Source organism: Lactuca sativa, chromosome 5, assembly GCF_002870075.4.
Source record: "Lactuca sativa cultivar Salinas chromosome 5, Lsat_Salinas_v11, whole genome shotgun sequence".
Classification (NCBI taxonomy): Eukaryota; Viridiplantae; Streptophyta; class Magnoliopsida; order Asterales; family Asteraceae; genus Lactuca; species Lactuca sativa.
The window spans coordinates 135,179,696-135,195,977 of NC_056627.2; positions in this window are offsets into that span (position 1 = coordinate 135,179,696).

The following is a 16,282-nucleotide window of genomic DNA, read 5'->3' on the forward strand; positions in this document are numbered from 1 at the left end:
GGAAACACCCCATTTCGAGTGTTTGGAAGGACCCGGGTGGCGTTTAAGGACTTGAATGACCGGGAAATGGAGTTTACTCTTCAAGAGTAAACTCTTACAAGAGTTTTCGGCCTAGAACACCCATTCCCCATGAGTTTACGGCCGTAAACTCATGGTGGGGTGGTTTATGGTGCAAATTTGCTTGAAACACTTAGGGGAAAATTTCTAGGTTTGGTTTAAGGGCTTGGAATGAATTTTAAACACCAATGGACATACTTAAGGGAGTTTACGGCCTTAGCATGGAGCTTACGGCCGTAAACTCCTATGCACCCTTGAATAATTGTTTTAATGCTTCCAAATCAATCACATGTGATTTCTAAAATTGTTCCAAGGCCTTTCATGAAGTTTTATGGGACTTATGGGGTGTTTTTAGAGTTTACGGCCATGGAGCACCTTCTATGGCCGTAAACTCTCAAATGGAGAGTTTTGATGTGTTTAAGGTCCTTAAACTATTTTTGGTTGGTTCTATGATTTATTCCAAGGCTTTTGGTGGTGTTGGATGGCTTTCTAACACCTTAGAAGTGAGTTTACACCCATGTTTGAGGAGTTTACAGCCCAAGCACATGCCTTGGCCGTAAACTCATACAAACCCCTCAAAATTCATGTTTGAAGTGTTCTAGGTCCATAACCAATATTCTAAAAGTCGTATCTAAGTCTTGTTTGAGCCATGGAAGGGTTTAAGGGCTTAAAAACCCTTTAAATATGGGTTTACGGCCTAAGCACCATTCTGGGCCGTAAACTCATATATAAGGCTCTAAATCATGTATCAAGGCATTCTAAGCTCATTCCATAAAGTCATCTAGCCATAACTAAGGTCCAATTGTGGTTTGGAAGGGTTTTGTTGCTCTAAAAACCCCATTTGTATGAGTTTACAGCCCAGGACTGTTCTAGGGCCGTAAACTCATCGTAATGTTCCTAATCCATAGATTAACCTCGAATTTGAAGGCTAATGAGGTTGTATAACAAGCTAGGGAAGGTACCTTGGTGATTAGAAGCCTTAAACTTGAGATTTGGACCCTTAAACTTGGATTTAGGAGAGAGGTTGGTGTGAAAGTTGTAAAATGGAGCAAAAGCTTCAAAATGAAGACTTGGATCACTTTAAATAGTGTCCAAATTCGGGACACGGTAGAATTCTACCCGATACCGGCGTTAGACGGGGCTTTTGGTCGCACCCGGCCAATTTGCCGTAACCCGATATGGTTGATTCTAGAAATGTTCCGATCATTAATATGAGACGTTAGAATGAGTTCTAAGGGTATTAAGACACTTATTAAGTCATAAAATAAAATATCCATTAATGACTTAATAAAATGCCGGAATCGGAAACGAAATCGGAAACGGCGATTGGATGATCGGAACGAGTCGCGAGTAGGGTTACATTTAGGGATATGAATTTCGGGTTGTTACACCTACAAACTCAATCTACCACGTGAACTTAGTAACATACATTCTACCTTCCACGTATCGAACTTGAAAAAGTGTCTGTCCGACGAGACTCTTATTATTCCACTCGACGAGATCGAGATCAACGAGAGCCTCAACTTCGTGGAGGAACCAATAGAGATCATGGACCGAGAGGTCAAGCAAATGAAACAAAGCCGTATCCCGATAGTGAAGGTTCGCTGGAATGCAAAACGGGGACCTGAATTCACTTGGGAGCGAGAGGATCAGATGAAACAGAAATATCCTCATCTTTTTCCTTAGTTACCTGTAAATACTTTATTTGCTTAGACTTTAATTTCCGGACGAAATTCCCTTTAACGGGGGGATGATGCGACAACCCGAAATTTTCATTCGGTCAAACCCTAGAAGTCAATCACTTCTTATTATAAGTTAATGTCATTATTTCTTATTTTAACAAATTAAGAGTTCGTTTGATTATTTTAATATTATTATTAAACGAACGGGTGAAAGAAAGTGTCGTCTCGGGTTTTGAAATTTAAAAACCGCAAACACCTCGTGTCTTAGAAGCTCACGGCCAAACTTTTATGTTTGGGTCGGAAAAACTTCCAAAAATCATGAACTCATGCTTAAGCATGAGTTTACTCCTCAAGTTAATCACTTTTCACTTTTCACCCTAAAAGAGTAAACTCAAGAAACCCTCTCAAGTATCAAACTAGAAACAATTCAAGATCTTCAAACTTGTAAGTGTTCTAGCCATTTCAAGTTGATTAAACACTTAATCTAGTGTTTGTGCATCTATTCATCCATTCATTTGTGTGTTTTTGATTAGATTTCCAAAAACACCAAGAACACCAAGAACACACACTAAGTGTTCTTGGACTTTTAGCATATTTCAAGCTTCCTTATAGTAAGTACTTCAATCCTTAAGTCTTAATGAGTTAGTATTACAAGTTAGCATCAAGAAAATATGCCAAGAACACATGGAACAAGGTGTTCACGGTCCAAGAATGTTCTTGGGCCGTAAACACCATATAAGGCACCAAAGTGTGCCTAAGTCATTAATCTAAGCCCTAGTTGGATGTTTAAGCCTTCATTGACATGTTTGAACCTTCCCTTGATGGGTTTAAGCCTTGAAAAACACCAAAGAATGCCATGATCATGTGTTTATGGTTTGGGGAGCTCCCAAAACCGTAAACACCCTTTAGTGTGTTTATTTGGGCCATATTCCTTCCTTAGGCCTAAAAACTAACCTAGACAATAACCTTGATGAGTTAGGGACTTGAAAACATAACAATACCAATTTCCATATGGGTTTAAGGTAGTAAACCCAAAGGGAAATGACCATGAGGCCGTAAACTCCTCAAAAGGGGTGTTTTGTTGCTCTAGTCCCTTCCAAAGTCCAAACCACCAAGTAGAAATGCTTCAAAGAACTTGCAAAACCTCAAAACAACTTATGGTCAAAAAGAGAGGAGTTTACGACCGTAAACTCTTGATTTTGCGACCGTAAACTCATTAGGTCAAGGTCATGAAAACCGTAAACTCCAAGGGAGTTTACCCTTGAACCCTAAACACAATAGCAAGGTCCTTTAGCACTTAGATGCAATCCTTATGACTTGTAGCACTTAAATAAGGTGTTTTACATGCCTTAGGATGTCTTAACTTTGTCAATTAGTGATTTAAAGTCTAATTGGATACATATATGTGTGATTATATGTTAACTAGGATCATTAGGTGTGAACAAGTCTTCACTTGTCACCTAGCTATCCTACACCATTCAGTTTATCCAAACCACCATCTACAGGTGAGTTCATACCCCTTAATCAATGTTTAAATGATTTTAAATGCTTTAATGGGGGGATGGGGGGGGGGGGGAGAATACAAGTAGAAAACAGCATGTTATTAAATCTTTCATATATATTTATAATTGTGTTTTCATCCAGCAGATTTCGCATACTTCAAAATGTGATGCATGAAATGGTTTTCTATCTTAAAAATACTTTGTTATCAAATGTATTACTTTTGAAATGTTTATTAAAATGACATCAAGTCATTGTTAATTATTGTTCAAAAATCATAGATGTTTTACAAAACCATTTTTTCCTTTTTGAACAAAACTACATCTGTACACTTATGTTCTTATATATGTATTGATGTTATAGTTTTCTTCCTTCATTTAGTTTCCCACACTCTTGTGTAGCAAGGGTGTATAAACCTGCTTGGACAACCAATTACCTTCTAGTTAACTATTATAAGGATAGTTAGAAGATACAAAACATTATTCCTATTACAAGGAATTACATCAGAGTCAGTTCATGTATGAGTCTATACTATACATTACATGTTACATGAATACGCTTACATGAATACATTACATGAGTGCCTATACGTAGATACATTTACCTGTATACACTTACATGAATACTTGTATCTCGATTCACGAGGATGATTTATTAGTACCTTTTGTGTAAATTGTCCTGCCTATCCCAGTTCAACGGGTTATCTAGACGGGACTAACCATTCCGAAACCCACTTGTTAGCAACAGTGGTCGATGAACATCTACGGATGCCTACAGTTATTACTTAAATTAGGGGGTACCTTTACGGGACTAACCATTCCTTTGGCCTACTACTCGCTACAGAGGTAAATGAACATCTACGGATGCCTACGGTTAATACTTATACTAGGAGTACCTTTACGGGACTAACCCTTCCTCCTACTTGTTGTAGCTACAAAGGACAATTGAACAATCTACGGATGTTCAAAGGTTATACATTTCGCTAATCGCGATGTCATGTTAATCCTAATACAAAAGGATAACAATTACATGAGTACATTTCCTATTACTTTATTTTGTGATACATTCACATAAACGATGAGTTAGACTAAGTACTGTTAGTATTAGTCAAAAGAAAGGAAAAACTATCATTTTCACTTACAAAACATTTGGGTCTTGGTAGAAGACTACATTTCATACTAGTAGGAAATAAGGGATTTTCTAGGGTTTTCATACCTATATCAATTGTTTCATTTAAATATTTACAAGGCATTCATAACAGCTTTCCAAAACAAGAAAATGACACTTAAATACTTATGAATTCACCAGCTTTAGACTGATACTCTCTTTCAAAATAACTTGTATTCTCAGGTCACCAGTAGACAGGTACGATGGCCAGGTCTTGAGAAGACGGAGCACAGACAAGACTCGTCTTTTATTTTGATTGTATATTTTGGTGTCTTATTAAATTGAAAGAACACACATGTATTAAAACTTTACTTTTAATGCAATGGATGATGTTGTTGCTTGTTTACTACTTTACACTGTTGTGATACTGTACATGATGTCCTCCACCCCGGAACATTTCTGCCGTTCTTGGTTTTGGGGTGTGACAGGTGCTTACTTCATCATGTCCGTCAAAGTAGCAACAAGTTTCTTCAAGTTGCAAGTGTCATATCGGTTACACTTCACACAGATCTTTCTCTCGAAACGATCAATGGACATCACCTTGATCATCATCATCATTATCGACCATCGATTCGATCTTACAAAATTAATTGGGTGTATCAAATCGTATCTATGAATTTGAAATTACCTGTGATTAAGATTTAGGTTTGTGAAAATAACCCACAAAACCGGGATAAAGAAATTGACATAGAAAGCTGTCTATCTCCATTGAAGCATGAAATACAGAAGCAGTAGTGTGAAGAAATTGATTTCATAGGAGACTGAAGATAACAATGGACCAAAAATAGAGAACATGCTCCCACCTAGTGAGGTTTAAAGTCACGATCTGTACAACTCTTCACTTTTTTTTTCCTGGTGACCTTTTCTCCCCATTTCTTTATAAAAAAGGAGAAATGATTTGGTGGAAAAGGAATTAAATTATTTCCATTTCTCTTCTTTTTACATGCTAACCAAACAAGAGAAGTGGAATATATTCCATTTCCCCGCTCTTAGTTCTCCATACCAAACACATCCTTAAAGTATTATATGGATGCCTACTTATCTCCTTGCATATTCTAGATGATACTTATTGGTTTCAATAACTACTCATATGTTATATACATAAAGAGATGCCTTGAATGCAAACATGATTTCCTTTTCTCATTTGTGCTCATTTTTTCTTGGAGATCAATATCAATAGTATAACATTATCCTACTATTGAAGACATCTATTTACATATTTAGCCTCAATTATATTTTCGAGTATGTATTTCTAACTACTTTGTTATGACTAACAAGCCTCTGGTAGCAAGATCACCAAGTGTTCTACATATCACAAGTTTTAACCTTATTAGAAGCAATATTATAGGCAAGTCAAGTTGTATTAGAGGCAAGTTAAGCTTTGAACCTTCCAAGAAAGTAGTAACATGATGATATAATTAGGTATAGCTATTAACAAGGTGTCAAAGAGGATGTGTGGGTTTGTAACCATTTTGCATGCGACTCAAGTTGATGATAAATTAGCAACCTTAAATAGGTCCATTAGATGAGATGATAAAGTCATACATCTCCCACATTAAGTTTCACTTTGATAAAATCACGAGTCACATGTATTGATTGGAGGAAACAAACAACTTGTAAAGTTAAAAAAAATTTAAATTCACCATGATGAACAAGTCTATGATCAATATGGTGAGCGAGTTAAATAGCGATATGAAGACTATGCCATAAGAGCTCCATGATGTAACGTCCCAAATTTTCAACACAAATTTTTATTTTTAAATTATATAAAACATAACTTCAACATCTCATTATCATTAAAATATCATTGCCATGCATTTATTCATAAAAGAGAACACTACAAATAAAATTACATTTAGTGGCACAAAGTTTTAGTGGGATTTTGATTTTGTGCCACTATAACCTACTTTTAGTGGCACTTTTATTTGTGTCACTATAAGTTTTAATATACAGTGGCATTTTGTATATTAATCATCTCCAAAAATTAGAAAAATCCAACCTCCTTTGTTGCGGGGGAAAATGTATTCCTAAAAATTGTAAAATCCCGCCAACACTTTGATTCACTCCTATCCAAAATTTCCCCCTGTTTGATTTCTACATGGCAAAGAGATTAAAAGACTAAAACTTTGTATTTCTCCATTACGTTTCCGATTACCTCCCATGCTCCCAAATACGACCGTCTCCCACCCATGCCCTAAATCCTTAATCGCTACCTCGTTCGCCATCGAACTTACTCCAGGCTCCAAATTGTTGTCACTCAGTCGTTGCAAACTCTCCACCGCTGCCTTCTGAAACTTCTTGTTGTCACGCTCAGATCATACGTCTCCAAATAAGATATGAAACCCTTCTTTCCTTTTTGAAATCAGATGAAAATGTTTCTCTAGCTTCCATCTTCGACTCTAGAATACAAGGAGTGGACGAGAAATCAGAAAAAAGTTGTTGATTATGCCAGGGCACTAGAGGATTAAGATTTACAGTGTACTTTCTTCTTCATGACTTCATGAATCACGCCCCCAAAATCATTAATTCACCATTGATTCCTTTTGATAGCTTAATTGCCTCTCTGAAACCGACTGGCTAGTGTCTAGAACTAAGGAGGACCAAGGGAGTGTTGGATTAGTGTCTAAGTCCATAACTATTTTGGTATGTACTTGACCCGATGGTGCATGGTCCTTTTGGGTTGCCTTCACCAAAGCAACTTGATTGGAGAAATAAATAAAGAGAGAGAGGTTATTATGATTTATTAATATGTTATAAGAATAATATATTAAAGGAGAAATCATATTTGTTTAATTAATATTGGTCAATAATTAATTAAGAATTAATTTTGTGATCAAGTGTAATTAATTAAACTAGAGGGGCTGAATTGTAATTATGTGATAGTTACAAAATAAGGTAAGGATTATCTTATATATATGGTGGACGAATTTGAAGTGATAATCACTTAGAATTCGACTAGGATAAGGGTTTCTAAGAGTTATCTTATGGTTGCTTGGTGGACAAGCAACTAGATAAGGATAAGGACTGAAAACCTAATCCCAACCCTATATAAAGACCCCTAAGGCCTTAGAATTCGTGTACTTCTTCCCAAGAGGATCTAAGGACAAATTCTAACCTCCCTCCTTGTGACATCCCCAAAATCTCGGCCAGAAAAGACCGATTTTCATTTATGCTTTTAAATATTTTCAGAGTAAATCCTTTTGATTTGAAAGAGTTGCGGAATTTGTTCCCAAAACAAAACATGATAAAATAATATTTATCAAAGCATTTCATCAAGAGATGCATTTCATTATATAATCAAAACTCGGGATGTCATGTTCCGATACAGGCCATAAAGCATAAACGATAAACATTACAAGTCATTCAACAAATATATACATATACAGACTTGTAAACAAAACAACAAGATGATCCATCCATCTTACGCCCTTGTGCCACTTCCTGTAATACAAATAAAACTGAGTGGGTCAGGCTTGGGAGCCTGGTGAGCATATAGGGTTTTCAACCCACAATAAATAAGTTATATTTAATTTCACCAACCAATCACTATCCCGATTACCCATTCCCGTTATCCTCACTTTACGTCCCTAAAACAACTATCTCAAGGGACCTAATCTAGGATTTTCATCGGGACGGACATCACTGCGAAGGGGTTTCCTCAACAATAGATATCCTAAAGGCAACCATGAGGGGGATAGAGTACACCGATGAACACATCGTTCACAACACCTACAGGTTATGAACCTGCTAGCGTTCCACTGGGCTGTCTAGAAAGAGTCCGTGGTCGTTATCCATACTCCGCTGAATAACTAGATCAACAACAACAACAACAACAACATCGAGGCCTCTCATCTGTTTATTACACACCAACTATCTACCCATGTTCTACCCAACATATTAGTAGATAAAAATATACATTTGTATACATAGTTTAAAGAAAACCTGTATAGCATGCTTGAATCAACACATATATCACATAACAGATGAGGCACACACACACATAACACATATCTCATAAAGAAATAAGCAGATCTATAAGATAGAAGAGAGTGAATACTCATTCACACATAACACAACCAAATATATACACATAGCACGTATTTTTATATAAAATACTTCGTATTATTGTATTAGAAGAAATAACTACACACTCACTTGATCAGAAGACGATCCGACAGCACTACGGCTTATAGAAGTAGTATTCCTCAGCAGATCTGGAAGATCTCCTCGAAAATCGAACTTCTCGCGGGCAGAGCTTCGACTCGGGAACCGCGCTTCTCGGGATCTTCGGGATCTCGGGACTTGCCTCGGGGCTAGAGTATGATACCGGGACTTCGGGGTAGCTTCGGCACGAAAAACGATGCAAAAGACTAGAGAGAAGAGAAGAAATTGAACAAGAAATGAGGCTGCCTTCGGATCCTTTATATAGAGGCTGGAGCCTCGGAGTACGCGGGGCGTACAGGCGTACGCAGCGCGTACACGTCCGAAATCGTCATTGCATGCGTCATCCGAAGTGTCGACACTATCGGAGTTACGCGATAGCGTAACCTCGTACGCGGGGCGTACTCCGGATTACACCGGTGACACGGCTTCGGATAATACCTTCGATTTATAATTAAATTTAATTACTAAATGATTAATAAACTTCGGAAATTCATAACTTCTTCATACGAACTCCGTTTTCGACGTTCTTTATATCCACGCGAAGGTGAGACCATGATCTACGACTTTCGTTTAGACTCCGTCGGCTAATTTTGAATTTATTTTTATTAATTATTTTTAATAGGCCGCGACAGAAACTTTCGTTATAAATTCATAACTTCTTCGTTTGCCGTCCGTTCTCGCCTAACTTTTTATCGCTTCGATACCAACAATGAGATCTTTGATTCTCATTTAGATTGCTTCGGCTAAAAACCGCTCGATCTCAAATCGAGTATTTCGGGCTGCACACCGCTAAGCCGGAACTTCGATAAATCATAACTTCCTCATACGAAGTCAGATTTGGGCGTTCTATATATATTCGGAAACCTCGTTTCAACTACTACAACATTAACCAAAGATATTAAATTTATTTCACTCTTAAATTTTGACGCTTATTTTTATTCTTAATTAATCAGACCACATAATTAAGCAATTAAGCACAAAACACATAATACTCAAATAATACAATCTTATTATTTCAAAACGGGTTACAAAGGTTAACCTGGACTATTATATTGCTAAGAACGGCAAGCCCGGAAACACAGGCGTTACAATTCTCTCCACCTTAGAATGATTCCGTCCCCGGAATCACACATCAACAAACAAATGCGGATAGCGACCCATCATGTCACTCTCCGTCTCCCAGGTGAGATTCGGCCCATTCGTGTGTTTCCATCGGACAAGCACTAACCCAACCATCTTGCGTCGCAATTTCTTAGTCTTTCGGTCAACAATTGCCTCTGGTTCTTCAATCAACCTTTTGTTCTCATCAATTCTCAATTCAGAAATTGGAATTATGTCGGGAACTTCTCCCGTGAACTTCCTCAAATAACACACATGAAAAGTGTTATGAATTCCATTCAGTTCTTCTGGTAGTTCGAGCTTGTAAGCTTGGTTCCCAATCCTCTGAAGAACTTTAAACGGTCCAATAAACCTTGGACTCAACTTTCCCCTTTTACCAAATCTTATAAGTCCCTTCCACGGCGAGACTTTAAGCAAAACCGAATCTCCAACTTCAAAAGTTATCGGTCTCCGCTTCTTGTCAGCATAGCTCTTTTGACGATTCTGAGCCGCTAACATTCTTTCCCTAATTATTTTCAACTTTTCAGCAGTTTGATGAACCAACTCCGGTCCCATAAACTGCTTTTCCCCAGCCTCAAGCCAACAAGACGGCGTACGACACTTCTGTCCATACAAAGCTTGGTAAGGTGCCATCTTAATGCTCGAGTGGAAACTATTATTATAGGAAAATTCTACCAACGGTAAATGTTCATCCCAATTACCTAGGAATTCCAGAGTACATGCTCTCAGCATATCTTCAAGTGTTTGTATCGTTCGTTCGCTCTGACCATCAGTCTGCGGATGGTAAGCTGTACTTAAACACAACTTGGTACCCAATTCCTCTTGTAGACTTTTCCAAAACCTCGATGTGAAACGGCTATCACGATCCGACACAATCGTTAACGGAACACCGTGAAGCCTCACAATTTCCTTCACGTAAGAATTCGCAAGCTTCTCCATAGACCATTTCTCCCTGGCCGCTATGAAATGCGCACTCTTAGTGAATCGATCAACGACCACCCAAATCATGTCGTGACCATTCTTTGTTCTGGGCAGTTTAGTGACAAAATCCATAGCAATGTCTTCCCACTTACCCATAGGCACAGACAAAGGTTCTAAACTCCCGTACGGTTTCTGATGTTGTGTCTTGACTCTCGCACAAGTCACACACTCGGCCACATACTTTGCGACATCAAGCTTCATCGTCGGCCACCAGTAGTAGGGTTTCAGGTCCCTATACATTTTAGTGCTACCCGGATGAATCGAGTACATGGTCTTGTGAGCTTCTTCCATCAGAAGATCTCTGACTCCTCCTGTCTTAGGTATCCAAATCCGATCTTGGAACACCTTCAGTCCATGACTGTTTAAACCGAACACCAACGTTTTGCCCAAACGTTCCTCCTTTCTGTCATTCTTCTCAGAAGCTTCGCTCTGAGCTTTCTTTATACCTTCCAAAATAGTTGAGACAACTTCAATTCTCAACGCTCTTGGCCTTTTCCTTTCGGGATTGACTTTCCGACTGAGAGCATCAGCAACAACATTAGCTTTACCGGGGTGGTAAAGTATCTCGCAGTCATAGTCTTTAAGTAATTCTAGCCAGCGTCGTTTCCTCATATTCAATTCTTTCTGATTAAAGAGATATTGGAGACTCTTATGATCAGTGAAAAGTTTGCACTTCGTGCCATAGAGGTAATGCCTCCATATTTTCAGAGCGAAAACTACCGCTGCCAACTCCAAATCATGAGTCGGGTAGTTCTTTTCATGCTCTTTCAGCTGTCGAGACGCATATGCTATCACCTTTTCTCTTTGGGTCAAAACACAACCCAAACCAACACCAGACGCATCGCTATAGACAGCGAAGTCTTCAACTCCATCGGGTAGAGAAAGTATCGGTGCCTCGCATAGCTTCTCCTTTAGCTTCTCAAATGCTTCCTTATGCTTCTCACCCCAAGCATAAGTAGCTCCTTTGTGGGTCAAAGCTGACAATGGACTAGCGATCGAAGAAAAGCCTTGGATAAACCTTCGGTAATATCCGGCTAATCCTAAAAAGCTTCGAATCTCCGTGGGACTTTTCGGTTGTTCCCACTTCGTCACAGCTTCGATCTTCGCTGGATCAACCATTATCCCTTCTTGGTTGACCACGTGACCCAAGAATTGGACTTCACGAATCCAAAAATCACATTTGGAGAACTTAGCATACAGCTTCTCCTTCTTCAAGACTTCTAACACTTCTCGCAAGTGTCTGCCATGCTCCTCCTGGCTTTTCGAGTAAATCAGAATGTCGTCTATGAACACTATCACGGATTTATCAAGGAACGGGTTACAAACCCTATTCATCAAATCCATGAACGCTGCTGGAGCATTGGTTAGTCCAAACGACATAACCAAGAACTCGTAGTGTCCATATCTAGTTCTGAATGCAGTCTTCTCGATATCTTGCTCTCTTACTTTTAGCTGATGATATCCTGACCTAAGATCGATCTTCGAGAAATAGCTCGAACCTTGCAATTGATCAAACAGGTCATCAATCCTCGGCAACGGATATCTATTCTTTATTGTTGCCTTGTTCAGCTCTCTGTAATCGATGCACATTCTCATACTTCCATCTTTCTTCTTTACAAATAACACCGGAGCTCCCCAGGGCGATGAACTAGGTCTAATGAAACCTTTGTCCAATAACTCCTGAAGTTGCATCATTAGTTCCTTCATCTCCGTCGGTGCTAATCGATAAGGTGCTTTTGCAATTGGCGTTGTTCCTGGCAACAAGTCAATACGGAATTCCACTTGTCGATCAGGCGGTAATCCAGGAAGATCTTCGGGAAATACTTCCGGATAATCACACACCACTGGAATATTCTGCATCACCTTCTTTTCCTTCTTAGCATCAATCACGAATGCTAAATACGATGTACACCCCTTGGTCAAACATTTTCTGGCTTTCATCAATGAAATGATTCCAGAATTCACTCTGCGTTTATCTCCATACACCATAAACGAATCTTTCCCAGGCGGGTTTACTTTGACTATTTTCTTCTTGCATAAAATTTCGGCGTCGTTGGCGCTAAGCCAATCCATTCCCAATACGATGTCGAAACCATTAAGTTCGATAGGCAATAATTCCTCATGGAACTTATTCCCATTCAGATCAATTAAGATTTTTTTCATGTGATAGCTAACAGGTACAAACTTGCCACTAGCAACTTCGACTAATAAAGCATTATCTAGTCTAACAACAGGCAAAGCTAGCTTTCTACCAAATTCATGCGATATAAAGGAGTAGTTGGCTCCAGAATCAAATAAAATTTGGGCAGGCAATTCGTTAACGAGAAAGGTACCTGAAGCAACATCAACTTCATCTTTAGCAGCTTCCAGTGTCATCTGGAATGCTCTCGCCTTTGGCTTTGGCGGAATGCTGGGTCTAGCTGCCTCCTTCTTCTTCGGGCAGTCTCTCGACATATGACCCTCCTCACCACAACCATAGCAAACTTTCTTTGTGAGGGTACACTCATTGGCATAGTGCCCTGGCTTTCCACACTTGTAGCACGTGTTCGCCACCTCACATCTTCCATGATGCTTCTTCTTACATTTGTCGCACCATTTCGCTTCACCTCCACCTCCCCTCGAACCAGACTTCGAGAACTTGTTTTTCTTGTTGGACCCTGAAGTTCCATCGAACTTCCTCTTTTCTCCAACATCTATTCTTTCCAGACCCCTTTCCTTCTGCTGGGCCTCCACATTCTTAGCTGCACGAACAGCCGTTTTCAGAGTGGTTGCCATTTTGACTGTCGGACCAAAGTCAGCAGGCAGTCCGTTAGCAAACCTCTCAATCTTGGAGAGTTCCGTCGGCACTAGGTACGGAAACAACTTCATCTTCTCAGTAAATGCAGTAGCATAGTCATCTATGCTCATCTTCCCTTTCTTCAAGTTTTGGAACTCATTGTTCAGATCAATCAGATCTATCTCCGAACAATACTGCACCCTTAACTGTTCCAAGAACTCCTCCCATGACATTTTCAGAGCTTCTCCTCGTGGCATAGTATCTGCCAACAACTTCCACCAACTCAAGACCCCAGTCTTCAGTTGTCTAACCGCAAAGACGGTCTTCTGTTTGTTGCTACAGTCGCTACTTTCAAATACCATCTCCATTTCGGAGATCCAATCCATTATCTCAACAGGATTTGGGCTCCCAGAAAGACTTGGCGGTTTGGCGCCCAAGAAATTCTTGTACATACGCCCATCCTTGTTGTTTCTCCTTTCTGGATCGTTCCTTCGTTCCTCTTGAGTCCCAACTTGACTCACCATGCGACTATTGATCCCTTCCTCCGATTGCTCGGGAATCAATTCCGGTTCCTCAATAGGTATGATAGGTTCATCCCTATTATTATGCAACATTTGTCGCATCTCCTCCCTTTGTTCGGCTAGCATAGCCCGAATCATGGCTTGCACCGCAGCCATTGTTATTGGTTCTGGTGCTGCTGCTACAACAGGTATCTGCTCAATCACTGGCGGTTGATTCCTGTTTTCATCTGCGTTTCCAACGCCACTCCTTGTTCTCACCATTTTTTGATCTACACCGAATAATTTCACCTTATTACTCCAAACGATTACATGCTAGTTCTAATAACGTAGGCATACGCTTAGAATCCTACACACATAAGGTTTCCAGATCCGGTCGGCAACAGACCGTAGATCCAAACAAATAATATCATATATGGCAACATATAACATTTAGCACATAAAACATTTTAGGCAACTTTCCTAAAATAAACTAGTGCTCGTGTCTAAAATCCAACAGACACACATCTCATCATTCCATTTAGCATTCTAAGTTTAAGTCTAGAAATCCTACAAATTCCTAGTTCGCTTAAACTAATGCTCTGATACCAACTGTGACATCCCCAAAATCTCGGCCAGAAAAGACCGATTTTCATTTATGCTTTTAAATATTTTCAGAGTAAATCCTTTTGATTTGAAAGAGTTGCGGAATTTGTTCCCAAAACAAAACATGATAAAATAATATTTATCAAAGCATTTCATCAAGAGATGCATTTCATTATATAATCAAAACTCGGGATGTCATGTTCCGATACAGGCCATAAAGCATAAACGATAAACATTACAAGTCATTCAACAAATATATACATATACAGACTTGTAAACAAAACAACAAGATGATCCATCCATCTTACGCCCTTGTGCCACTTCCTGTAATACAAATAAAACTGAGTGGGTCAGGCTTGGGAGCCTGGTGAGCATATAGGGTTTTCAACCCACAATAAATAAGTTATATTTAATTTCACCAACCAATCACTATCCCGATTACCCATTCCCGTTATCCTCACTTTACGTCCCTAAAACAACTATCTCAAGGGACCTAATCTAGGATTTTCATCGGGACGGACATCACTGCGAAGGGGTTTCCTCAACAATAGATATCCTAAAGGCAACCATGAGGGGGATAGAGTACACCGATGAACACATCGTTCACAACACCTACAGGTTATGAACCTGCTAGCGTTCCACTGGACTGTCTAGAAAGAGTCCGTGGTCGTTATCCATACTCCGCTGAATAACTAGATCAACAACAACAACAACAACAACATCGAGGCCTCTCATCTGTTTATTACACACCAACTATCTACCCATGTTCTACCCAACATATTAGTAGATAAAAATATACATTTGTATACATAGTTTAAAGAAAACCTGTATAGCATGCTTGAATCAACACATATATCACATAACAGATGAGGCACACACACACATAACACATATCTCATAAAGAAATAAGCAGATCTATAAGATAGAAGAGAGTGAATACTCATTCACACATAACACAACCAAATATATACACATAGCACGTATTTTTATATAAAATACTTCGTATTATTGTATTAGAAGAAATAACTACACACTCACTTGATCAGAAGACGATCCGACAGCACTACGGCTTATAGAAGTAGTATTCCTCAGCAGATCTGGAAGATCTCCTCGAAAATCGAACTTCTCGCGGGCAGAGCTTCGACTCGGGAACCGCGCTTCTCGGGATCTTCGGGATCTCGGGACTTGCCTCGGGGCTAGAGTATGATACCGGGACTTCGGGGTAGCTTCGGCACGAAAAACGATGCAAAAGACTAGAGAGAAGAGAAGAAATTGAACAAGAAATGAGGCTGCCTTCGGATCCTTTATATAGAGGCTGGAGCCTCGGAGTACGCGGGGCGTACAGGCGTACGCAGCGCGTACGCGTCCGAAATCGTCATTGCATGCGTCATCCGAAGTGTCGACACTATCGGAGTTACGCGATAGCGTAACCTCGTACGCGGGGCGTACTCCGGATTACACCGGTGACACGGCTTCGGATAATACCTTCGATTTATAATTAAATTTAATTACTAAATGATTAATAAACTTCGGAAATTCATAACTTCTTCATACGAACTCCGTTTTCGACGTTCTTTATATCCACGCGAAGGTGAGACCATGCTCTACGACTTTCGTTTAGACTCCGTCGGCTAATTTTGAATTTATTTTTATTAATTATTTTTAATAGGCCGCGACAGAAACTTTCGTTATAAATTCATAACTTCTTCGTTTGCCGTCCGTTCTCGCCTAAC